We start from the raw sequence: 23188 nt of genomic DNA on the forward strand, positions 1-23188 counted from the left end.
AGTGTCACGGAAACTATTTTATTAAATAAGGAAGGAGAAAACTGATCATAGTTTAGAAAGAGCTGAAAAATGTGTTGCTGGAAAAGCGCAGCAGGCCAGGCAGCATCCAAGGAGCAGGAGAATTGATGTTTCGGGCATATGCCCTTCTTAGAAAGGCAATGTTTGATCAGGGATAGCCAGCATGCAGTCATTAGAGGGAAGTCATGCAGAAGTTTTATTTATTTATTTCGAAGAGGACATTTATATGGTTTCTCAGCCAGGCCTTTGACAAAGCCCCACAGGGGAAACTGATAAAGAAAGTACAATCTCATGATATCAAGGGTAACTTGGTAAGTGACATTCATATTGTCTTCGTGTAAGGAGACTGAGGGTGGTGGGAGAAGGCTGTTTGTGTGTCCGTAGCCCAGTGTTCCCTGGTGTACTACAGGGATCAGTGCTGTGTCCCTTATTACTTGTGGTATTTATAAATGATATAGACATGAATATGGAGTGGGGTGGTGGGGAGAGTGAAAATAAATGTGTGTTTGACATACGATTGGCTGGGTGGTTGGCAGTGAGGAGGAAGTATTTCGAGGAAGGTGTGGATGAAATGGTCAGATGGGCAGATCAATGGCAGATGGGATGTAACCCTAATAAGTATGAGGTGATGCACTTTGGAAGAAGGAACCAGACAGAGGAGGACTCAATGAATGGCAGCACACTAGGAAGCTCAGAGGGTGCTTCTCCACACATCCCTGAATGTGACTGGACAGAATAATAGGTTATTTAAGAAATCACAGGCGACTGTTGGCATCGCCATTATTCATCGAGACGCAGATTGTAAAAGCTATACAGGACTTTAGTTAGGCTAATATGGAATACTGTGTGAAGTTCTGGGAGCCACATTACAGGAAGGATGTGATTCACTGTAGGTGGTGCAGAGGAGATTCACCAGGATCTTCCCTGGGATGGAGAATATCAGCTATGGAGAGAGGCTGAATGAACTCGCATTGTTTAGTTTTCTTTAGATAAGGCTGAAGGGAATATGATTCAGTAGGATAAGATTACATGGGGAATGGACAGGGTGGATCGACCTCAGCTATTCCTTTTAGTCAGAGGGTCAATAACAGGGGGGCACACTTTTAAATGAAGTGTTTGATGTTCAGGGAGGATTCAAAATTTGTTTTTCACACAGAGGGTGTTGAGGTCAGGAATAAACTTCCTGAGAGGGGAATTCTGATGGATAATCTCACAACCATTAAAATGTAATTGAGCCAACTCTTGTAGTATCATAATAGTTACGCTATTGATTTCATGTAAAAAAAAGTAGGACGAATGTAGTTCGTGCTGCTTTTCTGACGGTACAGATTCTATGCTTCTGTGATTGGTTGTGATCACAGAAAGCAGTAGGAAGATAAATGGTGTGTTGATCTTCATTTCAAGGGGATTTGAGTAAAGGAGAAAGCGTGTCTTACTGCAGCTGTACAGGGCGTTGGTGAGACCCCATCTCGAACACTGTGCACTATTGCGTGCAGTTTTGGTCTCCTCATCTAATAAAGGACAAAACTGACATTGACAGCGAGCAAAGAAGGACGACCAGATGATCTCTGGAATGACAGGCTTGTTGTGGAACCAGAGTTTGGGGCGACTAGGCCTGTATTTCAAGAGGTTTGTGAAAATGAGAGGAGATCTTAGTGAAATATATAAATCTCCGATAGGCGAGACAGTATGGAAGCAGGGCTGTCTAAATCAAGGGGCCACAGTATTAGGTATAGACAGGCCACTGCGCATTAAGATGAGAATAAATCTCTGTACTCAAAGACTGGCGAACCTCAAGAATTCTTGACAATACAAGACTGTGGAAGACAAGGCACTGAATATAAATAAGGAATCAAGACACTAAAGGAATGGGAACAGCGCAGGAATATGGTGTGGAATTGCAGGATCAGCGATTTTTCCAAGTAGTTCTCTGTTAACAGGGAAGCTTTGTTCTTGTGGAAAACCGTCTTATAGAAAATGGTGCAATATAAATAATGGGCCCTGTGGGAAATAGAGGGGAAGGGCGAACCCCCAATAATATCATTAAAAGACAATAAAAAAAATAGCCTATCACAAATGATAGCACAATCCATTTAAATCTTTAGCTCTTATATTTTAATGACATAGTGCTGTAAATGTAACACTTTAACACGACAATCACTGACTACACCAAGCGCTTCACAAGAAAGCATGCGGCACGGCTGACCACGTGATCTCGACACGGAATTCCAGTTCTCCCCAAGATTCTCCCCTTGTTTGACATAAAGTTCCTTTAAACTACAATTCCCAGTTTAAGGCTCAGTTTCAAGGCTTGCAGAGTGAATTACATTCCAGTTTTAGCTGAACACACTGAGGGTGCATTTTGCAGACAGAGGATCCTGAGTTTGGGATTTTCTGTTCCGCGGGTGCTCAGCCAGGAATGACATCACACTGAACAGGAGTTCGCTATATAAAGAGAGGGGCACCATTCACGAATTGTGTTGCAGCCAAATCATGTTTAATAAACACGCATTATTGGAGAACTACCTGTGTATTGAATGGAGGAGCAAAATTGATGGATCAAAGCGATTACTGCAGTTCCTATTATATATGTCCGGATGTTTGAACATACCAAGGAATATGGACACACTGTGGGGAAAACTGCATTGGGGAGATTTTCTCCATGAGCTAGAATGGGGAATGCTCGATGTGTTGTGTGACCTCCTCCTTTCCTGATGCTTCTGTGCAGTCTGTGGGACTGCTCTGTAAATGTTGTCACAAGCTCTCAGATGTTAGGAAGGAGGCCTCTGCAGGATCAACAGGACTGTGTATCCATTCCCTTTTCCAATACTGAGTCTAGTGCTGGCTGTTCTGTCCGGGTTATCCTTTAATATCTCGGAGCGGTTTGATACAATTGAGTGTCTTGCTCAGCCGTTTCAAAGACTATTGAAGAGTTTATCACATACCTGTGCGTCTGGAGTCACTTTTAGGCCAGACCAGGAAAGCATATGTGACTCATTTCCTGAAAGTACATTGGAGAAGGAATTTGGTGTTTATAATTGATACTGGCTTCAAGGTCACTGTTCCTCGCACCAGATGCTAGATCTCGATATTTTATTACTTGTTTTTAACTTCCACCAGTTGACAGAGCATTAGCCTGGTCTGGGTTAATAATCCAGTGACATTTCCACAACAGCACCACCTCCTCATAGGGACCTATCGGAAACCATACTGACCTGATTATTTCGGTGCTACTTGAAAGCTCTGTCAAAAAGAATTACCATCAATTTGATTATAGCAATGGGACTGAGGGGGTGGTAATTGGTCAGATTGTAATTATTCTCCTCTTCGGGGATTGGACATAGCTGAGTAATTTTCCACATTGTCAGATTTGCAGCTGGAATGAAACAGCTTCCCCAGGGACACGGCTTGTTGTGCAACACAAGTCTTCAGTCCTATTGCAGGAATGGGGCCAGGGCCCATTGCCTTTGTAGTATCTACTGTGTTTCTTCATGTCACGTGCAGCGAATAACATTGGTTGAAAACTGGCATATGTGCTTCTGTGGGCATCATGGCGAGGGTGAGGTGGATCACCCACTCAACATGTCTGCCTGAGGATAGTGCAGATGCTGCATCCTTGTCTTTTACACTGATATACAGGGCATTTCTCTTCTGTAGTATGGGGATTTTTGTGGAGTTGTCTCTTCCAGTGAGTTGTTTAATAGTCCATCAACACTTATGTCTGGATGATGCAGGATGGCAGAGCTTAGATTCGATCTACTTGTATCAGGATCATTTCACCCTCTGCATCAGATGTTAGTTCTGCTGTCTAGAATGTAACCCGTCAAGTGCGGTAGTTTTAATAGCTTGTCATCATGTTTAGGTACACATGGTTCTGACTCTGGGATGTTCACCCACACTCGTCACTGAACCATAGATCTGCTTGCTGGTTATGGTAGACTGAGGGATTATCCCAGACTGAAAAAATTACAGATTATGCTTGAATACAATTCTGCTGCTGCTGCTGAGATCTCGAGAACCACATGAATGCCCAGTTTGAGCTGCAATATCTGTAATTCAATTCTACTGATTGTCCTCCAGTTCATACCAATTCCCATTGACTCATCAGCCTTGTACTCAGTGACCTAACCTGTTTTCTGATTTGGTAAGGCTTCCATTTTCATAGTATCATTCTGTTAGGGTCTCTCCCTAGTGTCACACCTCCAATTTGTTACATTACTCAAACACTTTAACATATTCATCTTGAATCTTTTCTATTCCCATAATACCATCATTTGTGTTTGATGTGAATGTGTTTCCCTCTGGTTTAGTCACTGATCATGAGGAAGAGTGCTGTTGTGTCAGTGCTGCCAGCATTTTGTAGTTTCAGTGCCAATGGATTTGTGCACGTGGTATGACCGTTTACTTCCGGGTGTATGGTGCTCCATGTTGGACAGGGCTTTTAAGAATCTTTGACACAAGTCTGTGGATCTCGATCAAAAGCAGAAATTGCTGAAGAAACTTAGCAGGTGTGGCAGCATTTCCTGGAGTGAAAGTAGAGTTGATTTTTCATGAACAGTGACCCTTCTACAAAGCTCCCGCAGTTTCTCCAACAATATTTGTATCTTTATTTCCAGTGTCTATATTTATTTGTTTAATTGAAAATTTGTGCTGTGCCTATTCAATTCTGGAGAAAGGCAATAGGTGTGGCCGCATCTATAGGGCCGGCAAAACAGAGTTAGCGTTTCAAATCCCTTGTGACACTTTTAAAATTGGCTTTTTAATACCTTGTCAGAGGTGGAGTGTGCGTGACCAGAGAAAAGAGGATGTGGCAGTATATAAATGGGCTTTTAAAATTGGTGAGCGAGGGAATGATGTGAAACGGTTTTAAATTAAGATGTGATGGATGAAAGCTGATTTCTCTCTATTCTCTCTAAGACTCAACCAGCAAGGTCATGGGAAGACCAGAAGGGAGAACACATGAAAAATGGAGAACAGCCATAATGGGGTCAGGCTGTGAAGTTATGAAATTGTATATTAACTCCTACAGGCTGTAACATACAAAAGTGTAAAGTGGGGTGTTAGTCAGGCTTAGGCTGTGCTTCATTTGAACATTGCAGCAGCCCAGGACTGAAATGTTAGCATGAGATCAAGGGACATTTTCGAAATGGGAAACAACGAGAGAGTTAAAGTTATTCCAACAGATTGAGTGGAAGTCTTCCCAGTGCAGTCTCTGTTCGTTTCCCCTCTGTAAAGGAGACTGCATTGTGAGCAGCAATGACAGGAGACCGGATTGAAAGATTACAAGTGAAATGCTGCTGCAACTGGGAGGTGTGATTGGGGCCTTGGGCAGTGAGGAGGGAAGAGGTGAATTGGTAAGTTTTTCAGCTTCTGCATTTGCATGGGAAGGTGCCATGGGAGAGTGCGGAAATATTCGGGGTAATGGAGGGTTCCCGTGTGAAATGCTGACAGTGGAGGGGAAGGAAAGATGTGTTTGATGGTGCTGTCCTGTTGGAGGTGGTGAAACTAGTGGAAGTTGATTACGTGAATGTGGATTCTATTGCAGTGGGAAGTGAGGACATGGGGAGGTCTATCATTGCTCTGGGAAGAAGGGGCTGGGAGAAGCGCGGGAGATGGGACAGTAACAGCTCAAGGCCTTGTCCACTGGAGTTAGGGGATTTCTGGTTTGAGGGAAAAGGCAGTCACGTCAGCGGCAGATCATTGGAATGAGGCATCATCAAACAGAAACAACAGAGATGGAGAAACTGGGAGAATGGAGTCAGCCTCCGCTGATCATGTTTTCATCCACATGCAGAAGTTCCTCCTGAATAATTGTAACGAACCAGACATTTAAATTGAAAATTTCTGTCTCACATCTGGTCTGAAGCGGGATTTGGAAATTAATCCAGAGGAAGGTCAGCGGGTGTTCAAAAATAAGGAATCGATAAGAAGATGAACTTAAAGCTGTGAAGGATACTATTCAATCACAAATTGATGAGCATTAGTGTAGGGCCTAATTTCGGTCGTTTATTTCAGGGACCATAAACAGATGCTAGGCATGAATTTCAGCTGTGCTTCCAGTATTACCCACAGAACCCCTTGTCATTGCTGCTGTATTCTCTTCCCTTCTCATCACTTCTTCCTGATTCCAGGATCCCCCTCTCCAATTAGAGAACACATTCTCTCACATTATAGGTAAAGGGGAGAAAATACATGATGCAGTAAATTGGCAAGAAATATAAAAGCAAGCATCCCGAGCTTTTCCGTGTATATGAAAAGAAAATGAGTATATGAAAAGAAGATGAGTGTGTGACCTTTCGGAGAAAGAAAGTGAGGAATGTATATTGAGGACATTTGGAGGTTGTGACTGGGGAACTGGCTACAGACAACAGGCAGATAATTTACACCAGTATTTTACAACATTCCTCACAATGATAGGTGCTGCAAATATTTAAATGATATAAACCAAATGATAATAGGAGGGAAGTACTTGAACTGTCCCTAACAAAAGGTACAAGGTTGTTAACAAACAGATAAGGCTAAGGGTAGGCAGGTTAGCATTAATTCATTGCTGATTTTAACTTACAGAGTAACTGGTGGCACTGTGCGAAATAGTCCACAACTGTTTGGATTACAGGGGTGTTCCAGTGAAACTGGAGACCCTCTAATGTGGCGCCTGTCTTCAAGAAAGGGACGAGACAGAAAACTGGAACTATTTAGTCTAACCATTATTGCTGGGAATCTGCGAGTCTGTTAGTACAGAAGGAATTGCAGGGCATTGAGAAAAGCTTCACACAGAGTCAGCATGGTTCTGTGAAAGGGGATCTACATTTTGCCTGTAAAATCATGCATTTGATTTTCGGGAGATCCCTGAGAATTTAACAACTGGAAGTAATGAAAGGCGACTGGTAGACATGAGGGTTTCCAGAGATTTTCCACGAGTATCAGAAAATGACGGTTCGTACATAAGACAGAACCTCATAGTATAGTGGATACTTTACTAGCATAGAAATCGTAGAGTCAGGCTTAATCGATCTTTATGTCAAAGATGTGTCTACTGGATTACCACAATTATCAGTCCAACGGCTTCAGTTATTGACAATCTATCCTGATAGCCTGATAGAGAGAGCTGAGTGCAATATACATGCGAGTTTGGGAATGACACTGAGAACCAAAAGGCAGGCTGTTATTTATTGAAGAGGACTCCCAAACTAAAGAGCAGTACAAAGGGATTGGAGTGTTCCTGTGAATGAACCATAAAGTCTGCATGCTGACGCAGCAAGTAACTAGTTTGGTTCATTAGGCAGGTTCCTGGGATAAAAGGGTTCAATTATTGAGTAAATCAAAACTGGTGAGGCAATTATTCATTGGTGAAACTTTATTGCTGGAACAGCACAGCAGGTCAGACAGCATCTAGGGAACAGAAGATTCGACGTTTCGGGCACAGGCCCTTCTTCAGGAATGAGCAGAGAGTGTTCAGCAGGAGAAGATAAAAGGTAGGGAGGAGGGACTTGGAGGAGGGGCGTTGGAAATGTGATAGGTGGAAAGAGGTCAAGGTGAGGGTGATAGGTCGGAGTAGGGTGGAGGCGGAGAGGTCAAGAAGAAGACTGCAGGTCAGGAAGGCGGTGCCGGGCTGGAGGGATTCAGCTGAGACAAGGTGGGGGGAGGGGGGATGAAGAAACTGGTGAAGTCCAAGTTCATCCCCTGTGGTTGGAGGGTTCCCAGTCGGAAGATAAGACGCTCCTCCTCCGACCGTCGCGTTGTTGTGGTTTGGCGGTGGATGAGTCCAATGACCTGCATATCCTCGGTGGAGTGGGAGGGGGAGTTGAAATGCTGTGCTACAGGGTGATTGGGTTGGTTCGTCCGGGTGGCCCAGAGGTGCTCTCTGAATCGCTCCGCAAGTAGGCGGCCTGTCTCCCCAATATAGAGGAGGCCACACCGGCTGCAGCGGATGCAGTAGATAATGTGGGTGGAGGTGCAGGTGAATCTGTGGCGGATATGGAAGTTTCCTTTGGGGCCTTGGAGAGAAGTGAGGGGGGAGGTGTGGGCGCAAGTGTTGCACCTCCTGCGGTTGCAAGGGAAGGTGCCGGGAGTGGAGGTTGGGTTGGTGGGGGGTATGGATCTGACAAGGGAGTCGCGGAGGGAGTGGTCTCTACGGAAAGCTGATAGAGGAGGGGAGGGAAATATATCCTTGGTGGTGGGGTCCGTTTGGAGGTGGCAGAAGTGACGGCGGATGATGCGCTGTACATGGAGATTGGTGGGGTGGTAGGTGAGGACCAGTGGGGTTCTGTCCTGGTGGCGGTTGGAGGGGCGGGGCTCAAGGGCGGAGGAGCGGGAAGTGGAGGAGATGCGGTGGAGGGCATCGTCGATCACGTTGGGGGGGAAATTGCGGTCCTTGAAGAAGGAGGCCGTCTGTGTTGTGCGTATTTTGAACTGGTCCTCCTGGGAGCAGATGCGGCGGAGATGAAGGAATTGGGAGAATGGGATGGCGTTTTTACAGGGGGCGGGGTGGGAGGAGGTGTAGTCCAGGTAGCTGTGGGAGTCGGTCGGTTTGTAGTAGATGTCCGTGTTGATTCGGTCGTCTGAGATAGAAACAGAAAGGTCTAGGAAGGGGAGGGAGGAGTCCGAGACTGTCCAGGTGAATTTGAGGTCGGGGTGGAAGGTGTTAGTGTAGTGGATGAACTGTTCAACCTCCTCGTGGGAGCACGAGGTAGCGCCGATACAGTCATCAATGTAGCGGAGGAAAAGATGGGGGGTGGGGCCAGTGTAGTTGCGGAAGATGGATTGTTCCATATACCCTACGAAGAGGCAGGCATAGCTGGGGCCCATGCGGGTGCCCATGGCTACTCCTTTTGTTTGGAGAAAGTGGGAGGATTGGAAAGAAAAGTTGTTCAGGGTGAGGACCAGTTCAGTCAGTCGAAGGAGGGTGTCGGTGGAAGGGTACTGGGTGGTACGGCGGGAAAGGAAGAAGCGGAGTGCTTTGAGTCCTTCGTGATGGGGGATGGAGGTGTACAGGGACTGGATGTCCATGGTGAAGATGAGGCGTTGGGGACCGGGGAAGCGGAAATCCTGGAGGAGGTGGAGGGCGTGGGTGGTGTCACGGACATAGGTGGGGAGTTCTTGGACTAATGGGGACAGGACCGTGTCGAGGTAGGAGGAGATGAGTTCGGTGGGGCAGGAGCAGGCTGAGACGATGGGTTGTCCGGGGCAGTCAGGTTTGTGGATTTTGGGCAGGAGGTAGAAGCGGGCGGTGCGGGGTTGTGGTACTATGAGGTTGGAGGCGGTGGATGGGAGGTCCCCTGAGGTGATGAGGTTATGGATGGTCTGGGAGATGATGGTTTGGTGGTGGGGGGTGGGGTCATGGTCAAGGGGGCAGTAGGAGGAGGTATCTGCGAGCTGGCGTTTGGCCTCAGCGGTGTAGAGGTCGGTGCGCCAAACTACTACTGCGCCTCCCTTGTCAGCTGGTTTGATGGTGAGGTTGGGGTTGGAACGGAGGGAGTGGAGGGCTGTGCGTTCCGAGGGTGAGAGGTTGGAGTGGGTGGGAGGGGTGTGGGAGTTCAGGTAGCGGTTAATATCGCGGCAGCAGTTTGCAATAAAGAGGTCGAGGGCAGGTAGGAGGCCAGCACGGGGTGTCCAGGTGGACGGGGTGTGTTGGAGGTGGGAGAAGGGGTCATCAGAGGGTGGGTGAGGGTCTTGATTGAAAAAGAAGGCACGGAGGCGAAGGCGGCGGAAGAATCGTTCAATGTCACTCCGTGTATTGAATTCATTGACCCGAGAACGTGTGGGAACGAAGGTGAGACCCCTCCTGAGGACTGATCTCTCATCCTCAGAGAGGGGCAGGTCCGGAGGGATGGTGAACACACGGCAGGGCGGGGAGCTAGGACCTGGTGTGGGACTGGAGCTGGATGTGGGGGCGGGGACAGAGGTCGGCGGGGGGGCGGGGTTAGGCCTGGGGGCGGGGACAGAGGTCGGCGGGGGGGCGGGGTTAGGCGCGGTGACGGGATTCGGCCGGGGGGCGGGGTTAGGCGCGGTGACGGAACTGGGCCGGGGGGCGGGGTTAGGCGCGGTGACGGAACTGGGCCGGGGGGCGGGGTTAGGCGCGGTGACGGAACTCGGCCGGGGGGCGGGGTTAGGGGCGGTGACGGAACTGGGCCGGGGGGCGGGGTTAGGCGCGGTGACGGAACTGGGCCGGGGGGCGGGGTTAGGCGCGGTGACGGAACTGGGCCGGGGGGCGGGGTTAGGCGTGGTGACGGAACGCGGCGGGGGGGCGGAGACACATGCGGCGATGTCCGAATGCAGGTCGCTGACGTCACTGGGGGCGGAAGTAGCTGCGGCGACCACGGAGACAGAGTTTTTCCCCATACTCGCGGAGGTTTCCAATCTGTTGGCGATTGTCTTCATGACGATCGCAGAGCAGGTTGTCTGTGCGGCGATCCCGGAGGCGGTTGTTTGGGCCGCGATCATGAACGTTGCGAGGTCGGTGGGGGCGGAAGTGACGTCATCGACGGCGGCGTCTGCGGCTATTGCCGCGGGCGCTGTAGCGGCCGCGTGTGTAATGGCGCCGGACTGGTTTCGGAGGCCGATGGAAGTTTCTGGAACAGTTGAGGAATCCGGAGTTTGGGGGTAAGTGCATGAAAGTTTTTGGTACTTACTGCCTTTAATTTCTGATATGGCTAGAAAGAACTGTTTGTTCAGTCTATGGATTCTTCTGTAAATGAAGAACAGTAGAGGTCCTTTACAGGTCTGTGAGAGAGTTGTCCTGAGCTGGGGTAGGTCTGTGAGAGTGTTGTCCTGAGCTGGGGTAGGTCTGTGAGAGTGTTGTCCTGAGCTGGGGTAGGTCTGTGAGAGTGTTGTCCTGAGCTGGGGTAGGTCTGTGAGAGTGTTGTCCTGAGCTGGGGTAGGTCTGTGAGAGTGTTGTCCTGAGCTGGGGTAGGTCTGTGAGAGAGTTGTCCTGAGCTGGGGTAGGTCGAGCTGCAGCGAATGTAGGTATCGGCGCATGGCTGCAAGCGTGGAGTGGAGGATCCGGAGGGAGGTCCGTTGCTGGAGGCTGCGGATTTGTTGCAGGTACTGGTAATCCTGGTTGGGTCCAAATTGTGTTGGTCGGAAGGTATTCATTGGGTTGAATTGAATGAGGGTGATATTACTGAAACGTACAAGAGACAGAGGGGGCTTAACAAGGTAGATGTTGAGAATATGGTTTCACACCTGGGCAGAGTCTCGAACTCGGGGACATAGATACAGAATAAGGGATACTGATTTCAAATTGTAATGTACTTAACTGTCTTCTCTCAGAAGGTATTGAATATCCAGAATTCCCTAACCCAGAAAGTTTTGGAGGCTGGGACACTGAATGCATTTACAGACGGCGTGGATTGGGTTTTGCGAGCTGAGGGATGCAATAGATTAGCAGAAAAGTGGAGTTGAGCCGTGGAGAAGATCAGCCATGCTCTTATTGAATGACAGTGCAGGCTCGAGGGGCCGAACAGCCTACGCCTGTTCCCATTTCTTACATTCTTATGTTATGCTTTTGGAAAAAAAAACTTGTTTTATTCCTGGAAGTCGTGTTGTACATTGTTGCATTCAAGGAGAGCAGAGGATTTGTTTGAGTTAACTCTGGGTCAGGTAAGGGGGCTGTATTCGCAGCGAAGCTGAGTCTGTAACATAACACATATCTGGAACAGAAGTTACAGTTAGCGGAAGCCTGGAAAGAGGGATTGGTGGTGGGGGCTCACTTCCTGTCCAGTCTCGATTTTCCAAGTATATTTCCGAAACCATCGGAGTGGCCTCGATCTGCTCCTGTGTAGCAGGTCCGAATGGCTGAATGGAACTTCAGAAGACAGTGCTCAGGGACAAGAGGGGACCATTCGATCTTTTGACACTACTCCACCAGGAAATAAGGTGGTGGATCATCTCATTGTGGTCTCAGGTGCATTTTGCTCTCCATGCACCATTATCCCTGATTCACCTATCTATGGAAAATCAGACAAAGCCAGCCTCAATATAATATAAAGATCTGGCAATCGCAAACATCTGGGAAACGGAATTTACACTTGAGTGAAATCCCACTTTGTGTGTTTCTGTACACTCCGTTTATGGAGAGTATTACTTTTCCTTTTCTAGTCCCACTCCTCCACTGCTCACAACAAATTTTAAATGTAACCAGGTTCATGATATGGACGATGGTAAAGGTCAGGTTCAGTGATAGAACAAGTCAGGCGGATTCCTTTATTCAGCCACAAGTAACTAATAGAAATAATGGAGGAGCATGGTGGATCTGTGGTTAGCACTCCTACCTCACATCCCGAAAGAGCTGGGTTCAATTCCAAACTCGGGCGTCCCTCTATGTGAAGATTGAACATTCTCCCCTGTCTGTGTGGGTTTCATCCCAGTGCTCCAGTTTCCTCCAACATCCAAAGATCCAAAGATCCACTTGGAGTGGATTGTCCATGACAGATTGGGTGGGATGCTGTTCGATGGTCAGTGTGGATTCGATGGGTAGAATGTCCTGATTCCACACTCCCGAGGCTCTATAATAATGGCAACAAGTTTGGACCATAAAAACACCCAGTGGATATCTACCTGATCCACTCTGCTGAAGGTCTTATACGTTTCAGTAAGATCATCTCCCTTTCTATGAGTAACCTGTTAAAGTTTCCATAATATAAGGCCTTCACCCCTGGAATATATGAAGAGAAACATCTCTGAACTGCTTCCTATGTAATTATATCTATTCTCATGTCAGTAGACAAAATGTAACTTCACACCCCAAGTGATTTTTATTTTTGTTTTCTCAGAGTGGTGTGAGTCTTTGGAACGCTCTTCCCTGCAGAGCATGAGAGACAGAGATGTTGAATATATTTGTGGCGCAGACAGCAAGGTTCATAAGTAACAATGTAGTCAAGGATTGTCGGGGCATGAGCAGGAATAGAACATACAACATAGAAACGTACAGCGCAGAACAGGCCTTTTGGCCCACGATGTTGTGCCGAGATTTAATCCTAATGTAAAATATACTAACTTAACCTACGCACCCCTCAACTCACTGCGATCCATGTGCATGTCCAGCACTCGCTTAAATGTCTCTAGTGATTCTGCTTCCACCACCACCATTGGCAACGCATTCAATGCATACATAACTCTCTGCGTAAAGAAGCTACCTCTGACGTTTCCTTTATACTGGTTCTGTTCGCCAAGCTGGGAATTTGTGTTGAAGATGTTTCGTCCCCTTTCCAGGTGACATCCTCAGCGTTTGGGGGCCTCCGCTGAAGCGTTTCTGTAATGTTTCCTCCGGCATTTATAGTGGTTTGTCTCTGCTGCTTCCGGTTGTCCGTTCCAGCTGTCCGCTGCAGTGGCGGATATTGTGTCCAGTTCGATGTGTTTGTTGATAACCGAGCACTCGAGCGACAAATGTTCTCACAAACTTTGTTTCCTTTATACCTTCCTCCTAATATCTTCAAACTATGGCTTCTCATACGAGACAATCCTGCCCTGGGGAAAAGTCTCTGGCTATTGACTCTATCCATTCCTTTCATTATTTTGTACACCTCGATCAGGTCCCCACTCTTCCTCCTCCTCTTCCAAGAGAGAAAAGTCCGAGCTTATTCAAACTTTCTTCATAAGGCAAGCCCTCCCGCTCCCGCCCCCCCACCCCCAGTCCAGGTATCATCCTAGTAAATCTTCTTTGCATCCTTTCCAAAGCCTCTGCATCTTTCCTATGTTACGGCGACCAGAACTGGACACAACATTCCAAGTGTGGTCTCACCAGGGAGCTGCAGCAAAACCTCGCGGCTCTTAAACTCGTTTCCCTGTTAATAAAAGACAAAACACCATATGCTTTCTTAACAACCCTATCCACTTGGGTGGCAACTTTGAGAGATCTATGTACTTTCACATCCAAATCACTGTGTTCCCCCACATTGCCAAATTTCCGGTCTTTAATCCTATATTCAGCATGCCAGTTCGACCTTGCAAAATGCATCACTTCACATTTATCCAGGTTGAACTCCATCTGCCATTTCTTAGCCCAGCTCTGCATCCTGTCTATGTCACGCTGCAGCCTGCAGTAGCCCTCTATACTATCGAGGTCACCTCAAAACTTTGTGTCATCTGCAAATTTACTAATCCACCCCTCAACCTCTTCATGCAAGTCATTTATAAAAACTGCAAAGAGCAGAGGCCCAGGAACAGAGCCCTTGACGACCCCACTTAACACTGACCTCCAGGCAGAATACTTGTCATCCACAACCACTCTCTGCCTTCTGTCAGCCAGCCAATTCTGAATCCAGATAGCCACATCTCCCTGTATCCCTGGCTTTGTGAATGAGCCTACCATGGGGAACCCTATGAAATGCCTTGTTGAAGTCCATATACACTACACCTACTGCTTGACCTGTCTTGACACCTCTTCAAGATCCCAATAAGATTTGTGAGGCATGATCTACTACGCACAAAGCCATGCTGACTGCCTTTAATCACACTATGCTTTGCCAAACAGTCATAAATTCTATCCCTCAGAATTCGTTCCAAAACTTTGCTCACCACAGTCGTAAGGCTGACTGATCTGTAATTGCCAGGGATTTCCCTATTTCCCTTCTTGAAAAGAGGAACAACATTTGCCTCCCTCCAATCCTCCGTTACGACTCCTGTGGAGAGTGAGGACGCAAATATCCTCGCAAGTGACTTTACAACCTCATTCCTCGCTTCCCGGAGCAGCCTAGGATAAATCTGTTCTGGCCCTGGAGACTTATCAATCTTAATGTTTTGCAAAATTTATAGCACATCAACTTCATCAATTTTGACCTGGTCAAGACTGTATCCAAGCTCCTCGAAGTTTTCATTTAAAAAATATTCCCTTTCCTTGGTGAAAACTGAAGCCAAAAACAAACTCATTTAGGGCTTCCACTACCTGCTCAGACTCCAGGCACAAGTTCTCTATGCTATCCCTGATCGGCCCTACTTCTCCCTTATCATTCTCTTATTGTCTTCTCCGCTGTGACATCAACAATTGAGATCCCGTGGGAGTGGAGTACTTAAACTTTCAGCAGACGTTTGACATGAATAAGTTAGGCAATGAAGAATGGGGAATGTTAGTGTCCATGGGAAGGTAGGGGTGGAATATATACCATCGATTAAAAATTGGATAATGAAGATACGAGAAGAGTAGTGTTTTATTCACTGGACTGAAGGCTTGTTGGGTATCAGATAGAACACTGTTTGGACAGTAGCTGCTCACAAGGTATAAAAATAATTTAGATAGGAACAACAAATATCATTCGCATTTATATTTATGAAATTGTGAGAGGCTGGGAAATGCTATTGTTGAAAAAGACCTGGCTGTCCTTTGTCATAAGTCACAAACAGAATTCTTACGGGGCAGAATGTAAATGATATGTGGTTTTTCATGCAAAATCATTGAAGAAACAGAGTTAGTATATCTTTCCCAATGGTAGTCTTTTGATGATAGAGTATTTGGTGAATTGTGTACAGATTTGGTCTGCTTTATAAATAATGATCTCTTTGTCACCGAGATAGTGCAAAGGGGTTTCACCAGACTAAACCCTGGTATGATGGTACCATGAGGAGAGAGTGCAGTAACTATGTGTTTAGTCCGTAGCTCTGTGAGAGAATAAGAAATTGAAACTTGAAAGTTATGGACGGAGATTCATTATGTCTCAAATAGCAGAATAGGGTGAAAATTCCATACTTCTCATTGGATGTTTGATTCCCTATAGTTTACGTGCCTCGAGCAACCATGTCGATTGACAGAGAGGTGCAGGCTCTGAATGAACTCTGAACACTTTGATGCACAGTTACTGTGTGACACTGCATTGAATGTCACTTTGTACACAATCCTGTCAGCAGGCACAATAACTTCATTCTGAAACAGTTAGCCATTCTGCACCAGTTTCTGACCTCCATGGACACCAAAGGTATGCTTTCTTGGAGATGGAAGACAAATTGGAGAATGGCTAAAGAAGTCGGCTTCAGTCTGACTGCCAGAAAACCGTGATAAAGTAACACTTATGTACTATGTGTAATTAAGCCAGGTGGTTCGCTTTGGAGCAATCGATCTGTTCACGCCCTGCTCCATTTGTATGTGATGTTGGAGCATCTGTGACGCCTTCCTGTTCCTCTGTTAGTGAGTTGAGAAGCTGAATGACCTCCTCCTGTTCCTTTTTAATGACTCTGGGTGTGAATTTGTCTCTTTCCGATCCCGTGTAAGTGACGTGTGTGAGTGAGCAGATTCCTTCACTTCCTGTGAAATCGTCAGGAGGGGCTGAATGAGCTATCGTACGTCGTGTCCAATAGTTTGATGGGCTGAAAGAATTCCCCATATTTTTGTGAACCCAGATTGAGGTGCTGAATGCGCTCCTCCTTTTGGAAATGTACAGTGCTGTTATATGAATGTTATCCAGACTTTAACAGCACGATATTGACATATGGACATAGACAGCTTGAAGAGCTGAAGGGGACAACTTGTTCTGAACATTATGTAAACTTCAGTGAATATCCCTACTTCTGCTCAGTTTGGACTCAATGGACTGAATGACCTCCTTCCACATGGGATTCTATGATGACAAATTGGATGATACATAGGGCTGAGGGAGCTACTCTGACGATCTCCTGCAGTGATCTCTCACAGCTCTGCATGCTGGGAGGGTAACTGCTCCTGGTTTACAGATCAATGCACTGGGGTGGTGCTCACAGTTGGGAGGGTGATTGCTCCTGGTTTTCAGATCAATGAACTGGGGTGGTGTACACAGTCCTACAAATTGTGAGTGTAACTGCTCCTGGTTTACAGTTGAATGCATTGTGGGGTTTCCACAGTTCTACATGATGGGAGGGTAACTCACCCCATGCTGGACAGAGCATTTCGTCCAGGTTTCTGAATAAATGCACTGGTATGGTATGTACTACTCCCCGTGTTGGACCGATACTAGTGTATTACTGACAGCTGCGCAGTATTCCATCCTGGAAAGATTGCTGGGTTGTGTGGAGCCTGGTCTGCAAAGTGCTCCATCCTGGACAGCTGGCTGAGTTGTACTGAGCCTGGTCTGCACGGTGTTCATCTGGTCTTATACGTGTCTGGGCTGAATCTATGAGGTGGTTTGTGTATCCGATATATTTCCGGAATGTACATTATATAATTATCCAATGAATTATCCAATAATTATCCAAGCGGTCTGGCAGCATCTGTAAGGAGAGAAAAGAGCTGACGTTTCGAGTCTACCTGACGCTTTGTCAAAGCTGGCTTTGATAAAGTGTCAGTTAGACTCGAAACGTCAGGTCTTTTCTTCCCTGACAGATGCTGCCAGGCCTGCTGAGGTTTTCCAGCATTTCCTCTCTTAAAATCGGGGGAACTTTATTATTTTAATTTATTGGAAAACTTAACGGATTAATACGTCATTTAATTACTAAACAGTAACTACTGTAATGTGGTAATATCCGAGAAACACACATTTGTCAATAAACAAATTCAGGAAACAGAGGTCTCACATGCACTTCTTCAATCCAGGACGAAGAACATCAAAAGACAATTCTGAGAGAAATCTCAAAAAGAGAGTGTCGCAGCCAGGAGAGATTTCCTGCCTTCCAACTCAGCTGAGACCCCAGCAATAACTGGCGAAAGGTAAAACTAAGAATCCTGGTTCTGGGAGAGTTTGACCATCACTCCAAAGGACCAGGCCATGGCTGCAATGACCACAAGGAATGCACTGTATCTACACCACCTATGGCACTGTAGCAGCCTCTCAAAAATGCCTAACTCCACCTAAGCCGCGAAATGATGGTAAGATAAATTTCAAAGTTAAACATAAATAAATAAAGCCAAAGGCTGCAGCAGGCCTGGTGATCAGACACAGATGGCCTCGGGAGCCCAGCAATTCCTACCCTGCCAAAACACAGGAGAATTATCGAGCTAGTAAAAAGAAAACATCATCTCTCTCCCTCTCCTCTAACTTTATAATTGTCGATGTACAATTCACCCAATAGTAAGCGATGTCAACATCCCACCCAGACCAAGTAAAATTGTGATAGTCAGGGTTGTTGTGAAAGGGGTTAACCAGATATGCTTGTACAATGACTGTGATTGATGTCAGTCTCCAGAGATCCTAACTGTGTCACTGCAGGTTGTCCTCTTCTAGTAAAAAGGGGCTTCCTTCAACCTGTTGTCCCATAGTGTCAGCCGCAGCATCATCCTCAAAAGTGTTGGAATCTGCAGCGACAGAGAGAGGGAGAGGAAGAGAATCTGAGAACCATAGACTGGAATGTTTCAACAAAGGATCAGAATTTGATATCATTAGACTGGAATGTTCCAACAATGGATCAGAGTCTGAAAGCATTAGACTGGAATGTTCCAACAACGGACAGGAGTTTATCCGATGGTCTTTCCTATCTTGCACAGAATTAGGCACGGTTAGAGTTGCGGATAGAAGCCGTACAGTTAATTATTCAAGCAGGTTGCTATCCCATCCTCGCTATTATTGGTGTTCCTGGTAAGGCTATCTCTGTCGATTCTATAAATGATTTTTAAGCTTATTGCTAGTTCAGTTTTTCTTTTATATTTAACAAATGCATAATTTGTTATCTTCAGTTTCAGTCACAAACTCCACTTCATTTCTATCAATTTCAGACTCCTCACTCATAAACCTCGAAGAAGGAACAAATTTGTTCTGACCATTGAATCTTCCTTTTACGCTCAACTGGTTCGCTATGTTCTCTCTGCCATCAAACCTGTCTCCACCCAATTCTGTAATATCCACCTCTGCCTCAGTGCCGTTGTTGATTTGGCTGTCATCTGCCCCTTTGAAAACTTCAGATTTTCTGCTCAACTTCTCTTCTGACCTTTCCCTCAATTCCAAATATTTTGAACACATACCTGCTCTTGCTTCTCCAGCTATTTCAGCAGAGGGACACCATATCAAAGTAATAATGGCACTGGACGGGATCTTAAAGGTATTGTTTCAAATCCTAACACAGCCAATGACAGAACTTAAATTCGAATCACAAAAATTGGAGTGAAACCTCATTTTACTAATGGAAATCATAAACCATCAGGATTTCTTTCATTATTTCACTGATAGCCTTTGGTAAAGAAACTAAATGTGACTTCAGACCCACAACCACATGGCTGGCTCCATATTGTCTTGACAAATGACCTCACAGTCAAGGGCATTTAGTGATGGAGCACAAATGCTGCCCTTGCCGGTGATGCTGACATCCCAGGAATCAGTAAGATTAAAGGTGAAATAAACCAAGGCAAAATGGATGATGGAGAACTGGAATAAAATTCACCAACGTCTGAAGATGTTGGAGAATTTCAGCAAGTTTGGCAGCGTCTGTCCGGAGGAAAACAGATAAAGTTTCAAGTCTAGTGACCCTACATCAACACTGAAAGCAACCTAGAAATAATATTACTTATATCAGGGACAGCTGGATGAGTGAGGGGGAGGTTAGTTGAATGGATGGAGAAATGTCCAGCAAGAGAGAAGAAGAGAAAGAGAGAGAGAGAGACAGAGAAATAAATGCAAAGCAAACAAAGGAACTGCTGATGATGAACTAGAATGATAATAAAAAGGGACCTTCTTCTAACATAGCCCCTTTCCCCATATTGCTGAACATCACTTCAATCTAGACATGCCTCTGGTTAAAGTGAGTTATATTCCCTCTGTCACCTCTTCTCTCAGTGTGGTGATCAATTCCGGTGGCAATACTGGTGCTGCCCTTATAGTTGCTGAAAAAAAAAGAGAAACGTAATTAAATATTGCCAACTGCTTCTTTTGAGAGAGGAACTGTTACTGTGGGACTGTGCAGAGATGCAACGGCTTTTTTAGCCAGGAAGAGAAACATTTTCAACATGGAATGGATGGTCTGTGTGTGTGGAATTTTGACTTGCGCCTGTTATTAAACAGTAAGGGCAGGTTCAATGGATGCTCATCTCCGGTGTGTATTATCAGCTGATGCATGTATTCAGAGAGACCAAGGGTCTGGTGAACCCACCCTGGACACTACATTTATAGAGTGTTTGGGTCCATGGGAAACAAATGAAGCCGCGACTATACAGAAGGAAATCTCTGTACACAGCGAGGGGCTGGGCATTGTATTATCCTCACTGGGATTTCCAGGAGTATTTTTCTAAGCTGAACCAATTCTAAACATAAAATGTGAATCTTTCAAAAATGAGGTGGTCACTGAGTTGTGTTCCCTCCATCAGTATAACCTCTCGCCTCACACCAGGGATAGGACTCTGCTGACACTCACCGTGAAGTGAACTGGATCAGTTCTGGAAATTTCCAGACAGGAGTTGTTAACATATTCATCATCTCCGATGTTCAGCCCTCCGAAATATTCACTGGCTGTCTGAATCCATCTTCGAGCTGAGAGGAATACATTGAGTTTATGCCCATGACGAAGGTACAGAAGCAAACTCCCAGATATACTAGCGAACAGCAGGACTGGCGAAAATAAGGAACTGCACAAAACTAGAATTACTGATGTGTATGTTTTTTGAAAATCTAATCTAATTGAAGATTGGTAATGTGTTGCTTCTGCTGAGCTACATCCCAGATTATCGCGGAGGTGGCAATAGAGCTAACAACAGAATTACTGATTATTCTTCAAAACTGGTTACATACGAGAAAGGATCCTGCAGACTGGAAAACAGCTATTGTAAAACTAAACGTTTAAAACAGGACGGAAGGGCAAACAGAAAACTAAATAGCTTGATGTCAGATTAGAAAAAAATCGTTGGGACCTTTTACAAGAATGTGGCAACTATACACTTGGAAAATAATGGTATGATTTGGTAGATATGGCCTAGATTCAGTGAAGGGAAATTATCTTTGCTAAACACTACTGGAGTTTGTGAACTCTGTCAGTTGTGTCGTTGACAATTGAGAACCAGCCTCAGTGAAGTAATTGAAGTTTCAGACGAAGTTTGATATTGTTGAATGCAGGTGAGTGGAGAATGTTAGAGTCCATGGGTAGGTAAGGGTGGAATATACACCATATATATTAAAAATTGGATCATGGACAAAGTGTACAGAGTAGTGATTTTTTTCTCTGGATGGATCCCTTGTGGGGTATCAGAAAGATCAGTTCTTCTGCAATAGCTGTGCACAAGGTATAAAAATGATTCAGATGTGAACAGCAAATCCCAACATTCACATTTAAGTTTATTAAATGGTGAGAGGTTGGGAAGGGTTGTTGTCGAAAAGGACCTGGATGTCCTTTGTTATAAGTCACTAACAGAATTCGTAATGGGCAGGAAGCAATTCTTACTGTAAAGAATATGCGATCCATCATGGAAAATTATTAAAGTACTAGAGCAAATATATCTTACTCAATGGAAGCATTTTGATGAGCCAGTATTTAGTCAGTATTGTGTACACAGTCTTCCTTTTAAATAATGATCGCCATGTTACCGAGACAGTGCAAATGAGTTTCACCAGACTGAACCTTCTCATGATGTTTCCATAAGGAGAAAGTGCAGTAACTATGTGTTTAATCTGCAGCACCATGAGAGAATAAGAAGTTGAAACTTGATGGTTATGAATGGACACTCATTATGTCTCAAGCAGTCATTGATAAGGTGAGAAATTCCATACTTTCCACAGGATGCTCGATTCCTGATAGTTTGCATGCCTGTGCAGAGACCTTATTTCGATTGACCGTAAGGTACAGGCTCTGAATGAACTCTGAACAGTTTCATACACACTTACTGTGTGACCCTGCACTCAATATTAGATTATACACAATCCTGTCAGAAGCCATTTTACCTTCATTCTGAAGCAGTTAGCTATTCTCCACCAGCTGCTTACTTCCAGAGAGAACATTGGTCTGCTCTCTCAGCGATGGAAGATGCCTTTGAAACTGGTTAAAAATTGGCTTCATTCCTACTCTCAGGATACCATGTTAAAGTATCACGCATGTACTATGAGTAATGACGCCACGAGGAACAAGGTGGAGTAGTTTAACTGTGCAGCTGCTGCACCATTTTTTTGTGATGTTGAAGCATCTCTGACATCTTCCTGTGCCTGGTTAGTAACTTGAGATGCTGAATGACCTCTTCTTGTTCCTTTTTAATGACTCCGGGTGTGAAATGGTCTCCTTTTGATCCCGTGTGAGTGACGTGTGGAAGTGAGCAGACTCCTGGTCTTCCTCTGTAACAAGCAAGAGGGACTGAATGGGCTGTCCCTCTTTTTGCACAACAGTTTTGATGGGCTAAATGACTTTCCCACATTCTTGTGAAGCCAGATTGGAGTGCAGAATGAACTCGTTCGTTTAGTATGGAAATGTGCAGTGTCTGGCGCTCTGTTCCATGAATGTTGTCGACACGTTAACTTGAATGCTGTCTAGGTCTTGTTGCGCATGGACACAGACTACTTTAGGACCTGAGGGATGACGAAGTGTTCTGAACATTGTGTAACCTAGAGTGAAAATCCCCACTTCTTATCAGTGTGAACTCAATGGGCTGAATAGCCGGCGTCTTCACTGCAGGGATTCCCCACTGACAAACTGGAGATTCCTGGGCTGAGGGTGCTACGCTGAGGAGCTCCTGCAGTGATGTCCAACGGCTGAGATGATTGATGCCCAATGACGATAAACATCTTCCCTTGTGCTCTCCAACCAGTTGAGAGTTTGCAATGGATTCTCGTGAAGTGCGATTTTTCTCAGGCTCCTTGATGTCTCCTCAGTTAAATACTGCCTTGATATCAGGGACAGTCCTCTTAGCTAAGCCCTTGTATTCACTTCTATCGTTTATATCAAATAGGTCATCGTGTATGAGCAGACAATGGTTTTTGAAACAGAGGATAGTAAATGCCAAGAATTCTTTATTCCAGACAGTCATGGGAGCTAGATCACTGAAAGATCTCTGAATGGTTTTTCCTGTTTCTGTGCACCAGGTTATAGAAGTAAATGACCTCCAACTGCTAATGTCTAGCAGCTTGGAGGGGCTGAATGGAACAATGGAGCATCGCACTCAGGAGAAAGATTAGGTCATTAGACACTATGAAACTGCTCCAACAGGCACGAAGGTAGTGGATGATCATTTTGTGGTCTCAGCCCCATTTTCCTGTCTGTATCCCATTATCCATGACTCAATCTCTGTTATCTCAATCTCTGTCATCAACATCTCAATCTCTGTCATCAACATCTTTCCTACAGCAATTAGAACCAAATTAGACACAAT

The sequence above is a fragment of the Chiloscyllium plagiosum genome, unplaced genomic scaffold (genome assembly GCF_037043375.1).
Source record: "Chiloscyllium plagiosum isolate Xiang-an unplaced genomic scaffold, Cpla_swu_hap1 HiC_scaffold_22, whole genome shotgun sequence".
In the NCBI taxonomy this organism is placed as follows: domain Eukaryota; kingdom Metazoa; phylum Chordata; class Chondrichthyes; order Orectolobiformes; family Hemiscylliidae; genus Chiloscyllium; species Chiloscyllium plagiosum.